Source organism: Lepisma saccharinum, chromosome 19 (assembly GCF_977018435.1).
Source record: "Lepisma saccharinum chromosome 19, izLepSacc3.1, whole genome shotgun sequence".
Lineage (NCBI taxonomy): Eukaryota > Metazoa > Arthropoda > Insecta > Zygentoma > Lepismatidae > Lepisma > Lepisma saccharinum.
In genome coordinates this window covers 71,158,702-71,178,965 of record NC_139247.1, presented here as the reverse complement: position 1 = coordinate 71,178,965, position 20,264 = coordinate 71,158,702, and the positions used below count along the sequence as shown (strand labels likewise).

Genomic DNA, 20,264 nt, shown 5'->3' with positions numbered 1-20,264 from the left:
ATAAGCTGTGTAACAAGATCTATTACAACAACATTTTGTTGCACAAAATAGTTCTATCACAAAGGTACAATTATATCATCTGAAGAAATGCGTCCCTAATCCGACATACCTGTTTAAATAAGGGATTAAATTACAAAGCAACACAAACAAATATATGTAAATGGTTTCTATTAGAGAATAAAGCATTTCCTTTAATCACCATGGAACAAATGCAATTTCTTTGGACTATTGAGCCCTCAATTGCATGTCATTTACAGAAGACACAGACGTATAGGTCATGTTCTGCACCTGCACGTTGAACATGAGCCCAAAGATTGCACTTGATACACATTATTCATTCTTCACCACTGGCATCTTCAGAATAAAGTCCTTCGCCAAAATACATTCAGCATCTAGGATATCTTCATTTCGCGCAACGGTTTAATGAACCCAATTATTGACGTATGTCGGTTTAGTGAACGACGCCATCATTAACAATAACCTCAAAAATTTACAAGCACCACATCTTCACAACTGAAAGAAATACATGTTCGGAATCGTTATTCTATCTAGAATGACCGGATAAAACTGTATAAATTTACTCATCCTTCCAGTATGAATAATATAGTGTTATGCAGAGATAGACAAAAGTATTGAAATCACCAAAGAACAAAAATCTCTTCCTACAAACAGAAAACCGTCAGCAGCGCTCGTTTCACTGGTCTCACATTATCTTGGAAGCCTAAAGAATACATTTACCCTGTTACCGCAAAGTGTCAGGACTTCTCGGCTGTGAAATAGTGGTGTGTCGGTTTGGGAGCCGTATGTCAGTTTTGGTGACTTTCCTCTAACCTTCTTCACTCACCTATCTTCTCATCCCTTTTAGGTTCAAATATCTTTCTAACGATTTTGTTTTCAAATACTCTACATTTATCTTCCTCTTTCAATGTAAGGGACCAAGTTTCACATCCATACAGTAAATACTACAGGCAAAATGACTGTTTTGTATATTTTAACTTTTAGTTTTTAAATATTGTGCGAGAAGATAAACGTTTATGAAGAGAAAAGCAACTCACATTTCCTGAATTAAGCCTGCTTTTTATTTGCTCTTTAATAACATTTTCATATGTTAGTATTATTCCTATGTACTACTATTTGAATCTGATTAAAACGAGTTATGAATAATTAAATTTTGATTATAACCTAACACTTGATTTTAGTCTGTAAGCATATTTAGTTTTCTCTTTGCTAACTTCCAAACATATCTCTTTAGCTGCTTTGAAAAATATTTCAACATTATTCTTTATTGTATTTATATCATCCCCTAGTAAGTCTACATCTGCTTATGCTAACAACTGAATCAGACCATTTTAGTCCTTCTTTAGTTTCTTTTACCTTCCTTACAGCATATTCTAAGGCGTATTCTGCCTGTCATAGCCCATCATAAGTTGTAAATTTATCAGACACATTAATACTCGCACAAATCTTACTCTCTGTTTCACTGTTGCATACTTTTATCATATGCTCACCAAGGCAGTCTATATTTAAGTATTAAAAAAACTACATAACAATGTGACTTTCCAAACCTCTATCAGGGTCTTCCTCAGACTTGAAACCAAACTAAAATTAAAATTAAACTAAGCTAAAACTAAAATTAAGGCTAAGATTTTAGTTTGGTTTTAAGTCTGAGGAAGACCCTGATTGAGGGTTGAAACGTAACGTTGTTAAGTGTTCCTTACTGAAATATGGACTCCCTTGGTCAGCATATGTAAATATATACTTAACTAACTAACTAACTAACTCTCTAGCCTTCTTAAACCCGAAGGTTCATGGCTGCAGCAACACAGGCCTTCCATCTGTCCATATCCTGAGCAAGATCTATATACTCTTTTCCATCCCTACCGATTTCCTTTAGGTCAATCTCAACGTTATCCCTCCATCTTCGTCTTGGCCTTCCTACAGAGGTCTTACCATCAGGTTTTCCAACAAGAATCCTGTAAAATCTTCTTTCCTCTCCCATTCGTGCCACATGGCCTGCCCACCTAAGTCTTCTTGATTTAATCATTCTAATAATATCTCCACTCACCTGTCTCCTCCTCATCCCTTTTAGGTCCAAATATTTTCCTAAGGATCTTATTTTCAAATACTCTCAATTTATGTTCATTTCTCAATGTTAGGGACCAAGTTTCGCATCCATATAATAATACAGGCAAAATTTCTGTTTTGTACATTTTAACTTTTAGTTTCTTAGATATTAAACGAGAAGACAAAAGTTTATGAAGAGAGAAGTAACATGCATTTCCTGAATTAAGCCTGCTTTTTATTTCTTCTTTAATATCATTTTCTATGTTAATATTACTCCTAAGTACTCATAAGTATTATACTTATGTATAATAAATTCTTTGTTTTTACTAAATATATATATATTTATACATAAGGTAGTACACATATGTACTCAGTATATACCTAGTCTTACCATAAATACTGTCCCAAAGTTGTAAGTAAATAGACACAAAATGGTGAGAGATATTGTAATATCAGAATAACATTAGGTGCATGGATGCATTATGAACCAAAATCACAAATAATTATTCGAAATGGCCACCTTTAGCACTGACCCACTTCTGAAGTCTTCGTGGCCACGCATCAATTGAATTACGCAACACATCGACTGGAAAATGAGCAACTGCCTTCAGAAGAGACCGACCGCTTTAAACTTTCAATATTGAGATGTCTCTTCTTGCAAGCCATCTCCTGAAGCTTGGACCACAATTTGTAGTCCAAAGGGTATAGGTCCGGGCTTGCAGAAGGCCAATCTGAAGTGGAAATGAAGTCTGGAACATTTGCTATGAGGGCACGCTCCATTTCTGTGAAAAAGGGGTAAAAACATCAGCCAAAGTGTACCAGCAGACAGTGCTTGAGAAACTATGCAAGAATCTTACCGACACCATCTTCCATGGAGAGAACTGGAGCTTCCAGCAGGACTCAGCCCCAGCACACAAAGCACGCACCACCTAGCAGTGGTTGGAGGCAAATGTTCCTGACTTCATTTCCACGTCAGATTGGCCCTCTGCCAGTCCAGACTTAAACCCTTTGGACTACAAATTGTGGTCCAAGCTTCAGGAGATGTCTTGCAAGAAGAGACATCCCAATATTGACAGTTTAAAGCGGTCTCTTCAGAAGGCAGCTGCAGAGTTGCGTAATTCTATTGATGAGTGGCCATGAAGACTTCAGAGGTGTGTCAGTGCTAAAGGTGGCCATTTCGAATAATTATTTGTGTTTTTGGTTCATAATGCATCCATGCACCTCATGTTATTCTGATATTACAATATCTCTCACCATTTTGTGTCTATTTACTTACAACTTTGGGACAGTATTTATGGTAAGACTAGGTATAGACGTGTGTGTGTGAATCTTATGACCACGTTATAAATCATAAAATTATATCAATTGACCTATCTAATAGACCATTCCGGAAAGACAATCCTGTCTTATTGTCACCTACATAGGAAGAAGAACAGATGACTTTCCTTCATCTCATCCCAAGGGACCAATTTTAAATATGAAATATACACATCCTTCTGACGCGTGAGTACCATGCTCCAAAGAAAAACGAACCTTACGGTAACTGGAGGTTTGCAAGTGGTAAGTTTTCATGACACAGGTCTACAAACAATATTTTTTTTAGTTCCCAAAGATTTTTGAACGAATTTATGGTATTTTGGTTGTGCTGAATCTAATATGAACAATAGTTTTGTCAAATTGGCTCTAGTTCTTGAGATACTTTATATCCTTAGATTTTAAGTTTATCTCAATACGAGCTGTAGGTGTCGACTTGCAATAGGACATGCCTTTATTTTAGAATATAAAAATTCGTATATCCGTAGTCCATCCATTGCACAGAATATATTTATGAAAAGTTAGTTTTTCTTTATTTGTTTCCTGTTTTAGTTTTATTTCTATTGTTGAGGGGAATGAAACATGAGTTCTTCACGAGCAAGCCGCGTAAATGATCCTTATAGATTGTGCTGCATTTGTGGTTAATATTCTGTGCAGAAGCAAATAAAAACATGCTGACTTTGTAAAGGAAGCATATCTTGCATATTGAAGTAGTTTGTTAAGTCTTGGATAAAGGTGGCGTGTGTTTTATTACATCTGAATGGCTTGGTGCAGAAAGGGACCTGAGTCACTTTTGCACAATTCTGAGAAAAACAAGAAAAATCGTATAATATTGATAGTGTAAGAAAGAAATGTGCCGTTGTTGGCTCAAATTTTCAGCATAATGAATAGTTAATTTTGCAACCCTCAATGCGCCCCCCCTGCAGTATGCTGCTAGAGACAGTGGATATGAAAAAGTTGTGACTCCGGTACCTTTCTGCAATAAAAGTGGAAACTGTGTGAAATAAGACGAAAAATATCCTACAAACGCCCGCTTGTCGTTGCCACATAAGCTAGGTTAGGTTAGGTTATGTTCAGTGCGTCCATTTCGATCTGCAGCCGAGAGATCGGGAGAAACGTGGCGGGCGGCGCTGACGGAGATGCCGACATTTGAGGCCTGTAATGCCCGCTTATTTTTGTGGACATCTTGCAAAACGAGCACTAACCTGTGTTATAACACGCAAAAGTTCTTCTGTAATTCTTCCAAGTTCCACCCTTATATACACAAATAAATACTCTTTAGAAATTATATTAAGAGCCACAGATAATACTCTGTAAAACATTTTAATCATAGTTTTGACCAGTAACGTCCTGCTTAAGTTTATATCCTTGAAAGAGTTTTGTGTCGATGGGGATCGTTTGGAGGTTTGGAATGTGCAACACTGTATCAAGATTACGCTGCAGACGAACCGTTAAAAGCTAATGGTGTTCGTGAGCTTCCTTGCAATTCGAAATCTCCTAGCTCAAGTTTTTTGTTCCTTCGCGACTACAGAGCTGTGAATATAGTGGCAGGCAGATGTAAACCAAGAGCGTGTTAATTTCGTACTGTGCGTAAGAGTGTTATTCTTGGTTACTTGCCGTTACTTGTTTGTGTTATTGCAGTGTTTGTGTGTGTTGTGTCAGTCAGACGATTGGAATGCCAGCCGCAAGGTTCACGTTAGAACAAAGAATTTTTATGTATGACACTTACGTGAAAACAGACTCGTGTCGAGACGTGTGTAGGCAATTTGTACAGAAATTCCCAGGCGTTTCACCTCCACATAGAGATACGGTTAGACGTCTTGTCCTTAAATTACGAGAAACTGGATCGTTAAATTTTAAAACACCTAAGCAAAAACGACGGATTCTAACCGAAGCAAAACTCGATGAAATTGGTGCAGCGTTAGAACGTTCTCCAAACAAACCTCTACGCCGTGTTTCACAGGAGATGGGCCTGTCAAAATCATCAGCACATACAGCCACTAAGCTACTAAAATTAAAACCGTACAGAGTTTCTATAGTGCAAGAATTACGGCCCCCTGACAACGTAAGTAGAGTAAATTTCTGTAATTGGTTTTTGCAGAATATTGTAGATGGTATTGTTGATCCACAGTTAATATTTTTTTCGGATGAGGCATGGTTTCACTTGCGTGGTCATGTTTGTTCACAGAACAATAGATACTGGAGCACTGAAAATCCCCGAATAATACACGAAGTTCCGTTACACGATGCAAAAATTGGTGTGTGGTGTGCTGTAAGTGCCAAAAGAATAATAGGGCCTATATTTTTTGAAGACACAATAAATTCAGAGAGGTACCGCACACAAATACTCGCGCCGTTTTTCAGTTGTTATCAGATAATGAGAGACAATATGGGTATTTTCAACAAGATTCGGCCACAGCCCATACCGCCGCTGATTCTTTGGACGCTATAAGGGAGGTGTTTGATGACAGAATAATTTCAAGAGGTTTATGGCCTTCACGTTCGCCAGATCTTACCGTATGTGACTATTATTTGTGGGGAACCTTGAAAAATAGAGTCTACCGAAATAACCCTCATAGCATCGACGAACTAAAAGACAATATAAGGGCAGAACTAGGAAGAATTACGGAAGAAGAACTTTTGCGTGTGAATCAAAATTTCATCAAACGATGCCAGGAATGTGTGAATGTAGGTGGACATCACTTTGAACAACTCTTATAACACAGGTTAGTGCTAGTTTTGCAATATTTATATAAATGTCTGCATATGTCCATAAAAATATGCGGGCATTACAGGCCGCAAATGTCGGCACCTCCGTCAGCGCCGCCCGCCACGTTTCTCCCGATCTCTCGGCTGCAGATCGAAATGGACGCACGGTATATGCCACATAAAATTATAGATTCAGCAATAAATGACAGTGTACTGCACTTTCTGGACTTTCTTGTCGGTGTTTGAAGTACAATAATGTACGAGCTCATACATGCATGTGTTACTCTACATCTGAGTCTGTTTCATTGGCGCGTGTAGTGAGGCACTGAAGAATATCTTCATAAAATCCTTTGACGTCGTCTGGTACATACGACAAGGCAGTTCGTATGTCCTTCAATTTAGTAAGCTTGATCGGCATACGTGCAACTGGGAACGTACGTGGCGTAGGAATTACAATTCTTGCACCTTTGGACAGGTAGAAGGTGTAACACGTCAAACCTTTGATGAATTCGGATACCTTGACAGTACCCTTATGTTCAACACAGTATTCAAAGTAATGATACTTGGAAATCTGAAAATACTGCCTATTTTTGTACAAACACATGGTAGTTTTCACAGATGCCACATTTGTTTGTAGACATGAGGCCACCACGTTGCGAAATCAATAATGTTACTGATGTCAATAAGTTTGACAGTATTTTTACCGCCCCGAGCTGCATTACAGATTAGCGTACACAGTTCGTACAACGTATAAATACGGCTACAACGTCTGATGGGACGTCGAATCACACTAAACTTCCGGTCACATGGAAGATATGAGTGACCTCTGATAGGAAAATGATGCACGATTTTGTGAAATCTGCCAGTGTCCGTTAATGCTAGTAGAACGCGACACAATGTGTGATTATTATTTTGTGCAGGACAATTGTCCGAGAAAAGATGCAATTCTGTGACACTAAGAGGCACATAGTCTGCAATATAATCTAACAGGAAAGACGCCACGGCATTTGGTTCTTTGCCTGCTTGTCCTTCATGATACAGGTAAAACTGAGAATGTCCTGTTTTTATGTTAAACACACAAAACGTATTTACAGTCAGCTGACGCAAATAGAACGTCTTGTACAGGAACTTTTGGTATGTCCAGATTTTGCATGAAATCGAAACACAGCCCCACTGTATCTTCCCTAGAACGAGACAAAGTTGCAGATTCCTTCAGTACTGTGTAGAACTTGTTTGATCGTCTTTTATGAACTATTAATTCGACAGCAGCAACTCTTTTTGCAATGTCATTTAAGAGTATACTCTTCATTTTGTTAGTCTGTTATTCACAGACACCACACGTATCTACCTGTGGCCTCCCAAAACGAAACGCAAAATTTCCTTTAAATACTTGTAGTAGAAACTGTAGTTTATTCTGGACGTATTCTTTAAACAGTTCATACATCTTTTGAATCGACAGGTTTTCATGTAGGTATTTGATGTTTGCATAATGTCCACGTTTAGTTGGAAAAAACACGATATGTCCATGCACTGCCTGTATATCCTCAGCCTTAATCATATTCCCACTTTTGCTCTGTCCGCGCATATCATGAGGTATCTTGCACTCTAACAGTAACTTCTGCAAACGCCTTATTATTTTCTCTGACACATCATAAAGTCTGCAAAACGCTTCACGACAAACTTGTATTTTGCTACTTGCCAGTAGTAGGTGGTACTTAAACGACTTTTCGTGTAACGCAGCATCTTCTTTGCGTGGACGATGTGTCTTAACATTTTCAACATGGATCATTCTCTGCAAATGTATATCCTGATCATCTTTACTTTGCATTCTATACAATATGTCAAACACTGCACGTTGTTCGTCTTCGTTGACTTGTTCATAACATTTTTTCGGGCACTTACACGGCGACCGCACTCTTTTCGCAGGTGTTGTAACACCCCTGTAGTTCACATACTCCTGTCCATTCACCCTTTCACTTCTAATCACATTTCTGTTATATGTTTCCGGATGTCGAATTCCTTTCCGACGTTTTCTTGGACTGTCAACGCTCACGTAACTAACACTACTATCGTCTTGCATATCTGTAATACAAGCAACAAAACCTTTAACAACAGTTGCCACTGCTCTGCACTAACACATATTACCTTCTACAGACCACGGCTACAGACGAACTTTTTTTTTAGGAAATCGCTTGTCACTTGTTTGAGAGTTGCCAAGTTTATTTTCCACACGGTTATTTCTCTTTCTCTGTGGAAAGGGACCAGTGTCCGTCGCTACAGAGTAGCTAGGTTTATTGCAGAAAAGGACCCGAGTCAGTGACTTAGGTACCTTTCTGCATTAAAGTACACTTTTCACTATGCATTTTCTTGGCTATAGTCTCGTGTGACTGACGTCCTTCCTGCACTAAAAGATGTGTCTGTAACTAGGAAAATCAAAAATACCATTAACTCCGATGTGACTCAGGTTCCTTTCTACAATAAGCCATTCATGTATAGATCCTTTCATGGACTGAGTATTGAGAAACTAAAAACAAGGATCTTTGATGCGCCTCAACCTCGTAACCTCATTAATGATTCAAATATCCCAAATTTTAAGAATGATATTGAAGCTTCTACATGATTCAGTTATGTTTCAGTTGTCAAGAACTACTTCGGCAATCACACACAATAACTATGAATATCTGGTGCAAAACGTGCTCACACACTTCAAATATTTTGGTATTAATATGAGCATAAAGATAAATTTCCTACAAATCCACTTTGACAGTTTTCCAGATAATCTTGGTAATTTTAATTAAAAACAAGGGGAGAGGTCCCACCAAGATATAAAGGAGATGATGGAGGAAATATTTCAAAGCAGATGGGACAGATACGAGCTAGTAGATCAGTGGTGGCGATTAGGAGGGGTGTGGAGGACATTTCCCACCCACTTTTTGCCTCAGCACTATGGTCTCTTATTGGTAAACCATGTCTACTAAGGAAAAACTAAACTGCCCTTGCACCTGCCCCCTCCCCCTTCCCGTTTTGGTATCCGATCGTCTCGTCGCTAGTGTGGCAGATTAGTGCTGGGATCTTCAACTTGATTGTTCAGACATCCTGCATACTAGAAAATCTCAGAAACAACGTTTTTCTTATCATTAAGAGTGATTACTAATGGGATTTCATGATTTCTTATGTTCTTTTAAATGACAGCCATTTCTCAAAAACTAGCGTCAATGTAGAAAAACTGATGTCATATTCGAAATCACAATGTCAAAGATACCCTAAAAGGACTCTAATTTCGTTGGCAATAAAAAGTGTGTTTATCAGGGTTATCAATGCCACGAAATCAGTTTTTATGTATTGTTCATTTCAAATCTTTACAAATTTTTGTTTGTTTTTCAGTTATTTTACTGATTTATCTAATGTATTTCATGAATTACTTACTCTAAAGGGATATTAAATTGCAATGACCCTTAGAATTGACCCCTTGCTCTATTTTAATGCCCAAAGCAAATCTTACCGACTTAGTGTGCTGCCTACCTGCAGTCAGCATGCAAAAATGCAAAAAAATATTGGAAACGACGAAATCTGATAAGTGATTATACCTGGCAACAATGGTGCTACCGGGTCGCTCTCCTATCACGTGACTGTGCACCGGGTGACCCACTTCTCCGTCGCCTTGTTGTCGACGTGACGCATTGCCGCCGGCGACATGTGGACGCAGAGACCACCGCACGGACGGTCCTGGCTTCCGCGCCGGACACGCACTTGTCGAGGCGTCTGGGTCGGGTGTCGTGTTTCCTTTGCGTTCCTTCGACTGTCTTCTGTCAACAAAGCGTCTGCCGTAGCGCACACTGTGGCCATTTGATGTTGAATCGCAGACAAAAATGTGTGTACCATTTTTGCAAGCAAATGCGGTCGCTTACGACACGAAAAGGAAATTCACTATAAAGGTATAAGGGTCATTCCACGAAAAGTTGTCGTACTCCATGTAAATAACATATGAATTAATCTGAAAATGAATAGCGTCTTTCCAATTACATTAAGGTTTAAATGTTTGTGCATGCATATACTTTGCATATTTAATCAACAAGAATTATTCACATCTGTAGCCTACGTGCTTCAAAAACAAATGAAGTCAAATTTTGCTACAGTTTTAAAGCATCACACGTAACACATTCGTTACTGCTTTTCATGCATTCAGGCTAAGTCATCATTCTCAAGATTTTTTCGTTTGTTAACGGACACCACAAAGTACTTCATAGTTCTATGAAGTCAGTTCATTATGAATACCTTAATCCAATATCATGTGGGTGAAATGTCACACACGTATCGCTGGAATGCCTCATAAATTATCTGATGTTTGGTCCATGATGTCACTTCGCAACAAAATGTACTGGAGGCTACTGCCCAGGGCCTCCATCAGCAAAGGAGCGGCGTAGAGGAATCAAATACAAATGTATAGATTTGAAATTTAATACGTCGGATGTATACCTATTATGCATCTTAAATGCACTAAGCACTTTGGAGAGTTACTTCTAAAAATTAACTATGTTACAGTACTCTTTTGAAATGCAACTCATTTATTGTAAGTTACTTTTCAAATTATTTTATTTCAGAAAAGATATAACCGCAACCAGGTTGTTCTTTTCTCAACAGAAGACAATATAAAATGAACATTTTTCATTAAATTATAATAAACACCATGTACTAAACTATGAAAATATAGAGTAAAGAAAATTGAAAATTAACCTTATTATTGAAAAGAGAATTACACCATGCAATACATTTGCTCGTATATATACAGGGTGTCTCATAAGTAATAGCGCAAACTGACACAGGTGAAAGTTCACGATAATTGAAGCAAAAAAGTCTCAGTAAACGAGCCGTTTTCGAGATAATCGCGAATGTGTGGTTACAAGCCGTCATTGATTGCATTTTGTAAACACCGAGTGCTTTACTCCTTGCGTGATACGAGGTTTGCTATTTGTTTACAAAACAGAACATTTCCGAGAGGTGGCGTTGTATTGCATCCAGATGGAAGGACGACACTTTGAACACCTCCTTTAACAGATACGAGTGTACAGTAATTGTAACATAGAACATACGTACTAGTAAAGTAGTGCGGTATTCCTTGTTAAAGTAAGTAGAATGTTCAATAAAAGTAATGAGATCTCCGATTTTTCATACTGTATTATTGGTATTTTACCAACTAGGACGACGTTTACAAACACTGACGTCAGTGGCGGATTGTAATCACACATTCGCGATTATCTCGGAAACGGCTCGTTTGCAGACCCATGTTTACTGAGACTTTTTGCTTCTATTATCGTGTACTTTCACCTGTGTAAGTTTGCACAATTACTTATGAGACACCCTGTATATATGAAGATTAAAATATTGTTTCTACTATTTCGGGGTCAAATCATAATTTTGTTCATTACCCATTAAATATACAGAAAAGTAAGTGCTACTTTCGTTACTTCTTACCTGAAAAAGTAATTGAGTTACAGTTACTTGTTTCTAAGGGAAACTATTGCATATGTTGTTAACAGTTACTATCGAGCTCTGCATAATCATCATCACAGTAAGTAAATCTTGATCACAGCCAAATTTTACATTCAAGCTTTGTAATACGAGTACCGTCGTGTACCAGAGATTAGGAAGTTGATGAGAAAATTAACACGGATAACTAAAAAAAGATATCGTACTCCTTACATATTTCTGGTCATATTCCCCGCAACGAAATTTACGGACATGCCACTGGTGAAAGTGATACGTCGATAAATATACAACATTCTAATTTGTTGTGGTACAACATTGAAACACGTTCCTCGTCGTGTTAAAAATAAATGTTACCTATATGTATGATACTGTCTGCTTCAGATTCACAAAATATGTTAATGAGTACTTACAGCAATTTTTGCTATAGCACTCAGTTAATGATTAATGTTCAACTTTTACGGTAGCATTTTTCCATTCACTCCTGATGTTAATTAAAAAGCTGGAATCATCAAGTGAGAATAGGTAAGAAAACAGATGTGAAAATTATTGATTTTATATAATAAAATTCAACAGAACAGCTTAGAAACAAATATTTTGAAGATATTATTGTAAAATGTTCAGAGAAAAAAGTAGGTAAGAATAACTTTCAGAAACACTTCTTCGATAAGTTCTGAAATAAATTGTTTGAGAGACATTGAATTTGATCTGAAAGCAGGGTATCCAACTCCAATGGAAAATAGTTAATTCTGGTGGATTTTTAAATACAGCGAGCTGCGTGTATAGCGTGTGTTTACAGGCAAAGTTTAGAGCTGTAATTTAGACTCAGATTTATATTTAGATCATGTGCTTGAACTCATGTTATTCTTTTGAATAAGTTTGACTTAGTCTCAATCTGTATCCCTTAGATTGGGTCAGCATATGCTTTCGAGCACTGATTGCGACGCCAAGGGTCCCAGGTTCGAATCATGGCCCGGGCGGTATTTTTGTGAGTTTCCCTTCATCAATTTCATTATGTCATCACTCATTGTCATCGATTGCAATTAGCCAGAAGTGGCCGAAAATCGACGCTAAATGACAAAAATGAAATCAAACTCTGACTTTGTGACGATGTTCTCCTGAATATGTCTACTTTGGATGCAAACTGATTAAGCGACATTCCCAATGTTATTACCTAGAGACTTAGTGAGGTTTGTGCTTCTAGAGCTGGAAACGCTGCGTGAAAGGTTAGAGGAGAGTTCCAGAAGATGGTTGGGTAAGAAAATTTCAAACCTCGTTAAGAAGTTTCACAAACGTAACTAAGTTTCCGACAATTACTGTCACGGCAGAAGGATTTCAAAATCTAGACAACCGGAGCAACCTCCACTAAGGAGCAGTATGCGATGGATTCCAGCCTAATTAGATTCCTTGACCCTGAAAACACACACTGAAGATAATGCAGTTGTAATAGAATTGGTGTATTGTTAAGAAAAGGGTAGTTATATAGAAAAGTCATATCATTATTGGACAAGACATTTCGATGGGAATCAAAATTTCAATTTTTTAAAATTGTTTTCAAAATGTACAAATATTTCGTAAAAATAAAATTGATTTATCTTGCATTATTAACTTTTAGATTATAACAAGATACGTACAAAGTATGTACCTATTTATTAAACACAACTGAAATACATGTTATGTTCATCTTTACACTAAAAAGAACTTGTCAGACAAAATAGGACGTGTTTAAATAATCAGAGACGTGGCACAAGTTTAAAACTGTTTAGAATCTTTACACGTTCCCAATATAAAATAAAATTATACTTGTAAGGCTATCTTTAATTGATTCAGTGTAAAGAAAGCAACAGGAAATTGTAGTTTGTGACTTATGTCCCTTTTACCGAACACCCTAGATTTGCAGTTGTAAGCTAAGTAAACGCGTCGGGATTAGTCAAAAGTGGCAGAAAAATGACGTAAAATAACACAATTGAATAAATCAATAAAGCTAAATAAACCTTTATTTTTATCTATATTGGTCTACACAACTTCTTAATGATTTTTACATACGTTAATTGGGGCAATAGTGCTGTAATCTTCTTTTATCACACATACACACATGCATTTTATACCATTATGTGCACATTTACTCCACGTTGTGCATCGTGTCGTAGCAGTTAATTAATACGAGTTATATACATTTTAACAAGGAGAATGTTCTGCCACACAATCTAATGATATTTATTATAGCGTCGAAACTGTGTCCTGCATGTGTGGTTGTCGAGTGGTTGGGGGGAAGAAATTTCCACAGGGCCAGCCCGTAAAGCCGTCGGTCGATACGCGAACGTAGGCTTCATGACGAGAAAGTTCGATTGGTGTCTCCTTTGAACACCTATCCGCGTATCGATCACACGCCCTACTTCGGCAAGTTGGGAAATTTACAGCGCATTGGCGATACGCCTGCCTTGCATTTTTTGTTCCCTGCCTTCGTTAGGTTTGAGATTATCCCAAATATGTGGTTACATAGCCGAGAGAAATTTTCCCTTTGTAACGCAATCATTGAAATTCACCTCAAACTTCCCTTACTTCATTTTTCTCTCTATATTTATTTCCCAAACTTCCCTTACTTCATTTTTCTCTCTATATTTATTTCCCAAACTTCTCTTACTTCATCTTTCTCTCTATATTCATTTCCCTAACTTCCCTTACTTCATTTTATCTTATTCATTTCCCAAACTTCCCTTACTTCATTTCTCTCTCTATATTTATTTCCAAAACTTCCCTTACTTTATTTTTTCTCTCTATATTTATTTCCCAAGCTTCCCTTACTTCATTTTTCTCTCTATATTCATTTCCCTAACTTCCGTTACTTCATTTTTCTCTCTATATTTATTTCCCAAACTTCCCTTACTTCATTTTATCTTATTCATTTCCCAAACTTCCCTTACTTCATTTTTCTCTCTATATGTATTTCCCAAACTTCCCTTACTTCATTTTTCTCTCTATATTTATTTCCCAAACTCCCCTTACTTCATTTTTCTCTCTATATTTATTTCCCAAACTCCCCTTACTTCATTTTTCTCTCTCTGTTTATTTACTTACATAATCACCCATAACCACTGTGCGAATTAATCTTCTTGTTGGAAGGAGGGTGTGCCCACTCAGTGGCGTATTTGTGATTTCAATCCGGGGGGATACGTTTTTTGCGGTATCCACATTTGTGTGTTACCAATTAGTAAATTAAACTATTGTCTTGCACTGTTCGAAGTACCTTAAAACAGTGGTTCTAACCTAGGTCATTAAAACTTATGATAATATTTACAAGGAATTTAGAAACACTTAGTATGTTTACATTATAATAAAAACCAAAGTCATAGACAAAAAGAGTTATCGAAGTAGTAACAAAAAACGTTGGCCAAATTTCTATTGCCAATGTCCATTAACCTACCTACACGTTTCTTGTGAACACTTTGTGGATATCAGCTCTGCGCCTTGAAGTGGAAAACAGCCAGCTGTTGTCTCAGGTCGGTGAGATTGGTCATTTGCAGAATGGTGTCCTCCTTTAATTCGCAAGGCTGCATGTTTTTCGGCAGGTAAATCTTTGATGATTGGACCATTGAGAAACACGAATGATTTTTCAGTTGTAATTGTTACATAGTTATGAAATGGCATTCCATTTTTAGGGGGATAAAAACATCCCTAGCTTAAAGAGATGATCATTATGTATAAAGAGAAAGGAAGGATAATCATTGAAAATCAGGAAGAGCAAAGTTATATAAAAGGTGCCATTACTCCCAGACAGTTAGCAATGAGTCCATCCAGGGAATATTAACGGAATGCTGATATAAGATATTGCCGAGTTGGATTTACTGAAGAGGATAAGCAGGAATAACACCTGAATAACTGGGATTGTTATGTGGAAAGTGAGGAGAACAAATGGTTGGGGGAAAAGAGTGAAGGGGGATTCGATCGAGAGTCGTTGGTGAAGCAGCTTTTGGAGATTATGTCGAGGGTCCCGAGGAGATTCACGTCTATCGCTGAGACGGGTAACAATCCTTACTTTCATATCCAAATATGTGCCGGGTCCAACCATGACGATGTACAATGCATTTGAGTGTGCGAGTCCTTTAAAGTTCTTTTAAGGTTATGTTTTCACCTCTCGCAGCTGAGGCCATTATTTCTTATAATAAGTGTGTGAATAGGATGGAGCTTACGCACCCCAGGAAATCGATCCCCGAGTATGTTACCCATTGAGGCGAGCCCGTCTTTACAGCTTCCAGGTAACTGAAGATACCATACGCTAGCAGGGATAAACATAATTTTATTTTGTCGGGGAAAATCCCAGGCATCCCCTCCGTTAATTCGCACGCTGCATTCACTAGTTGATGTTATTACAGCACTCGCAATGAAAGAGACTTCGTTGGGCAGGCCATGTGGCCCGCTTGGGAGAGGAGAGAAAAGTTTGCAGGGTGGTTTCTGGGAAACCTGATGGTTAGGGAATCGAAGACGGAAGGACAATATTCAGATGACATAAAACTAATAATATTCATATTGTTTGTAATGAAATATCGCCGGCTTCGGTGACAGACCGCGGAAAAATCAACATAGTTCGTGAAAGCTGTAACCGTCTTTTGCTGCTAACGTCGATGATTATTTATGCGTGTACTGTTATTACACTGAAACTTCAGGTGACTGATTATGTACATACATTTACAACACCATTAAGCCTTGTTTCCATGATATGAAAAACTCAATATGCTGACCAAAGCAGAAATTTATTTTATTATAAAAAATATAAACTAAACGTAACGTTTCAACCTGGTTAGGTTAGTTTATATTTTTTATAATAAAATAAATCTCTGCTTTGGTCAGCATATTGAGTTTTTCATAAATTTACAGTTTCCTTGCTATTACTAGGAAAGAAACTGCAGCAAATCACTTTTTTGAGAGCAACATTTTATCACTATATCTTGAACTGTTATTTGGGTTACTATGACAACGTCAGTATTGCAAGCACATAAACGTTATACAATTTCACATAGACAGGAAGGAAACGTTATTGAAAATCAAATTAAACATATATAATAATACATAATAATTATGATTGTACATTTAAAAATGAATATGAGAATAAATGAACTTAGAGAACAGTCACAGTCTATGATAATAATATCATATTAAGGGTTATTAATTAAAAGCAGTTCTTTTCATGACTTCATGATTAGCAAATTGTTTAAAAATAATTTTGTTTTGCTGATATTAATTTATACTTTCTTCCTTTCTTTGCAGCAACCGCACAAGTAGATACCGGTTTTGGGTGAGTATTTTTATTAATTCCATTACATTTTCATTCTAAGTGATATTATTGGATCGTCCTTTGGAAGGACTCTCCAACAGTACGAGTTGCCATTGTTGCACGAAACATAAGCTTGGTAACGAGTGGTAACGTCGTCGCCTTGTAATCAAGGGGTCCTTGGTTCGATATCCAGTGAAGGCACATAGTGGTACGGATCCCACTTTCACTATTGGTCCAGTCCCGATTATCCAATCTGTGCAGAAAGTTGAATTAAAACAACAATTCAAACAAACAGAGGAAATACATCTTTTAGCGGGAACCGTACCACGATAAACCTTCTGGCGTATAAACCATGTACAGTTTCCATAATTGATCTACATTATTGAATTCTGAGTATATATTTTTTCGTGGTTATTTACTTTGCAGAGTGTAAGGAGTGGCCCTCTGAGAAGGAATTCAAGCGCCAACCTCTCTTCCACGTATAGGGCAGAAGGTTCAACCTGGCACAGTTCGCGACAAACCATAGATTTCCTTCTGCTAGCAGACTTTCCCGGGCGTCACGTGAGTGTTTTCAACCATTAGCAGAAGCCTTGGAGACAGCACGTGCTTTGTCCTCTGCCTACCAGGGGTCGCAGCTTCCTTCGTCCTTTGTTGCCACGTTGTCAAGGACGTGATGTTCTGGTGGCGGAGACATCTGTGCTTGCACCCCCAAATGACCGCTCGCAGCCCGGCCTGTCGCCACGTTGGCTCGCTTGCGCCGAAATCAGTGGCAACAACGTCCTGCAGATGACAGAGAAGGTTTTGGCGGGAGCCGTGTCAGGTTAAGCCTTTTGCACTGTAGTAGACCCTGGACCGTACTCTAGCAGACTGACGAGGATCTGGCGTCTGGAATTACAGCCAGTATAATCCTCTGTGGAGCTTCTGTCGTGTCCTCTCCATGCGTGTTTGTGAGTATCCTTTCATCAATTTCATCTGATTACAATTCAACCTCATAATTGCGATTAGCCAAAAGTGGCAGAAAAGCCACCAACAAACCAAATCAATAAATCGATCCAGTTGGGACGATTTTTTAAATATGTCGATGGAACTCGGAATATTAGAAAGCTGAGTATGTAAATGGACCTTAGTAACATCCCTCTGAACATTCGAGTACAACACATACCATATTAATCCTCTGAGAATAGTATCAATATTTTCCACTCGTTCCAAACTAGGTGTTTATTTTTCGTTTTCACCCTTTTCAGCTGGTAGATAATTGATGCATTCACGAGCTATTTCCGCAGACTGCGAATGATTTGTAAAGGAGTTCTCAAGCCGGAGGTTTATAATGGCGTACTTCCTCTCAGACATGTCTTGAATCAGTCTGTAATATGAGGGATTCAGAGCAAAGTGCTATAACTCCGGTCATGTTTTGAGAAGAAGGCACATTTAAATAACTTAATTCTATGTTTAGCTTTTGGGGCACTGGTGGTGCCTCCATGAGCAAGAATTTGAACCTTAGGAGATTCTTACTTGTAGCATTGAAATGTTGATACTTCTCAGTTACAATTTATACATGCAACACAAGATATTGGTATTGTTTCAGTGATAACTTTGTAAACATGGGTGACAGTGCAAAATGCTCCTATTGTATCCAGCTGTGGAACATAGCACAAGTAAATTAGGTAACCTGTTTCCCCTTATCAATTATGTTACTATTGTTCTCTCCAAAACATAGTGGATACCATTCAGCATTAGCCTAGAAACTCATGTGGTGGTGGCAAAAAGGCGTAGTCACATTTAATACGCATTTAAATAGCATATCAACAAAGAGATTTAGGTTCATCTAGCATTACTTTTCTTCTGAGGAAAGGTCTGTATGAAGCTCTTTCGTCTGACATCATGGCTGATATTATTGCAAAAAGAGCAAACCTCTTTATCAGAGTGGTCGCCGTAATGCTCTAAGAAGACAGAGGTCCTTGTTTTGAGTCACGTGTGTGTCCCATTATTCATTTCATAATTGCGATTAACCCGAGATGTAGAAAACCAAAGATTAATAACGGAGATCGTTGTAAAAAGTTCGTAGTTTGTGTATTTCGTTTTTACACATAAAATGAGAAATATACGCTTCTTTCTCCAAAAAAAGAAACAACATTACATTATCTTGTAAAAATTGATAATTTTGTATGATAAAAAGGAACTCCCAAAACAATTCTTATAATTAAGATATGATTCTGTAAGGTTAGTGTACAGTCATCGGCAATAGAAACGGGAAATACTCGCATCTCTGTAAGGCGTTATGTGTGTTGCCTAACTAGAAGTTGTCATTGAAAATTTGCTATAAAAATCCACTTATCGCCGTAGAGTTAGGCAACCCACATAACGCCTTGCCGCGAAACGAGTATTTCAGGATCTTCGTGTTCCATTTTTATTGCTGATGACTGTACGTACAAAGAGAATAATTATAACTGAACTTGTAACTTCTGACATTTGTATCAGAACCACTGAAATACGCTTATGCTTTGAATCGAAACGGATAACCTAGATTACAAGAAGGTATAATTTGGACTTCTTCGAGCAAGACCGCGCATTACGGTGGAGAAGGGGGGAAAGCTAGTGTTCGGAGCGAAACAGTACGAGCTGGTGCAACTGGCTGACAGCTGCAGTGAGTTCCCGTTCCTGCGCAGAGGACTTGTTTTCGTATACTTGCTCCAGAGATTACCGGGACAGAAAAGAGTGAATGAAATGAACACAATAGGTTTTCCTAAGACTTAGTCTTTCAATGAGTTGATATAAAATGATACTTCTAACGATTTTATGTGAAGCTTTGAGGAACACACCCAATGCCTATACTCTGTCTCGGTTATCTCTGGGGCAAGACCGCGCATAGCGGCAGAGAAAGGGGTGAAATCGAGTGGGCAGAGCGAAGCAGTACACGCTGTTGCGAAGGCTGGTAACTGCAGTCGCTTGCCCCCTCCACGCAATCCCGTTCCCCTCTCACGTGTTCATTGATGGAGCCGTCTCGCGTCACTACTTGCGCAGAGACTTGTTTTCGTATAACAATTTACATGAAGCTTTTGAGATACACACCCAATGCCTAGACATGTTGCACTTTAAACCCGTGGCTGAAAGACTACAGAGTCAAACCGCCAAATACCTAATCTGATTAGAATTTCCAATCTGAAATGTGATTCTTCAGTGCGACTCCAATTCACATGCCTTGCCAGATATTGCTGCTCCTGTGCCACACTGGAAGAAAAAGTCTCCTGCGGAAACTCAAATAACGCACGAATATGTCTCTGGAAGTTTTGATGGTGTTTTGTTTCATTTGTGCCTCCACACACGGACGTTTCGCGTGACCCAAGGCCGCTCGCCTCCATCCTTGAGGGCGATGCGGACGCCCGCCATGGTGGACGTATCGATCCGCCTCTGCGGGTCTCCT

The 20,264-nt window shown here is 38.3% G+C and overlaps 1 protein-coding gene across 31 annotated transcripts in view; it reads left to right on the top strand.

The window, feature by feature from the left end:
• para (sodium voltage-gated channel paralytic) overlaps positions 1-20,264 on the top strand; it is a 386,365-nt gene that overhangs the window by 147,199 nt on the left and 218,902 nt on the right. For all 31 annotated transcript variants that reach the window (XM_083141023.1, XM_083141029.1, XM_083141055.1 and 28 more), the window contains one exon: positions 16,837-16,864. The gene's annotated coding sequence lies outside the window, so the exon portion shown is untranslated. The remainder of the gene's footprint in view (positions 1-16,836; positions 16,865-20,264) is intronic.